The following is a 1,456-nucleotide window of genomic DNA, read 5'->3' on the forward strand; positions in this document are numbered from 1 at the left end:
CACATTTAATTTCAATGCACGATATTATTCAGTCCAGAAAAATGAAAGAATCCGTTTAATTTATGAATATATCACAGATATATGTTCCTCTACAACTGGTGGCCTCGTACGGTATCATAAATGGACTGTTATTCGTGTAACAATTGAATTCATCATGTTGGCATGAAAAGTGCAGATTGTTGCTGTGTGAAACGCAGCGTTGTTGCAGCTGCGGTGCTAAGAGAAAATACAGCAATGTTCTGTCGCTATGGTGTTTTGAAAGCTGAACATAAAGTCAATGTGTTCGTTTGAAAGCTGAATTTGTACATCTGTTGTGTAACTGAAGCTGGGTTCGTGTTAAAACACTTTATTCTGTTTAAACTGTGATCCAGACGTGGGTTCTGGTCCGGCTCGGTTCTGATTCGGTTCGAACGAGTCGTGTTTGAAGAAAGAAACTGTTGTTTTGAACGGGCGAAGTCCCAGTGAAGCTTTGAGAGTTGCTTAGCCACATTTTTAACAGAAAATAGTGCATTTTGAAAGTTTTAATGACGAAAGTTGACCGGAATGTTCAAGCTAAATGCTAACACGCTAGCTGAAATGGCGAGCAGCGATTGGTCGAAAACCGTTGATCTGGGTAGCCCTGATTCGCTGAGAGACGTGTCTGTCGTCACTTCCTCTGATGTCAGATCGTAAAACCCACCCCCGTTGCTGTTATGATTGGTAGATTCAGTCACGTGACCCGGAAATGAGTCTCGGTTCAACCGAAGCCTTTTCTGTGCTTAAAATCACTAAATGGAGCTGCCACATGTCCTACAAAACTCATGTTTCATGCAAAGAAGTCGTGCTTGTTGAAACAACGCCACGTTTAAGCTTTAAATCCGTTCAGAAATGTTGATTTAACCGAGTTTAGCCGATGCTAATTTTAAGCTAAGCGGCTAACAACAGGATGTCAACGAACGATCCACAGGAAGTTGTCAGACTCCTGCTGGTATAAATAAGCTTACATCACCACCTGCTGTTGAAAGAGGAGTATAACAGTTTTCCTGAAGGGAGACTGATAATTCCTCATAATTTTTTTTCTTTTCTCTTTTCACCCAACCTGGGTTAATGAGTAACTGTTTAAAATAGCGAATTTCGGGGATAAAACGGCTTAAGAAAGCGTTTAAAAACTAAAGTTGCTTGAAACTTTTCGAAAAATTGCAGGTTTATTTAATGTTAAGTGCTTTAGAGTAAATATCACTTAGAGGCCTGGTTCTTGTATCTGTTAAAAATAAGCACGTTAAAAAGTAACACTGCAGAGAAGCATTTACTTAAGAATATTCATGAATTGGGGTAAAACCTACAAATAGGTGCCCACATTTGAATAAGTTGACTTACGACAGTACTTTTGAGTAAATCCAGAGCTTATAATAGTGTGTGACTCACTGCTTACTTGAATACAAATATTTACCTGTTAAAATAATCTGAAGTTGGCAAC

General features: G+C 39.0%; 1 protein-coding gene across 1 annotated transcript in view; it reads right to left on the bottom strand.

The window, feature by feature from the left end:
• The window catches only part of LOC119416615 (agmatinase, mitochondrial-like), a 30,152-nt gene that overhangs the window by 28,053 nt on the left and 643 nt on the right, over positions 1-1,456 (bottom strand). The gene's annotated exons all lie outside the window — the stretch shown is intronic.

This window comes from Nematolebias whitei, chromosome 11 (assembly GCF_014905685.2).
Source record: "Nematolebias whitei isolate Nwh7 chromosome 11, NemWhi1, whole genome shotgun sequence".
NCBI classification, from domain to species: domain Eukaryota; kingdom Metazoa; phylum Chordata; class Actinopteri; order Cyprinodontiformes; family Rivulidae; genus Nematolebias; species Nematolebias whitei.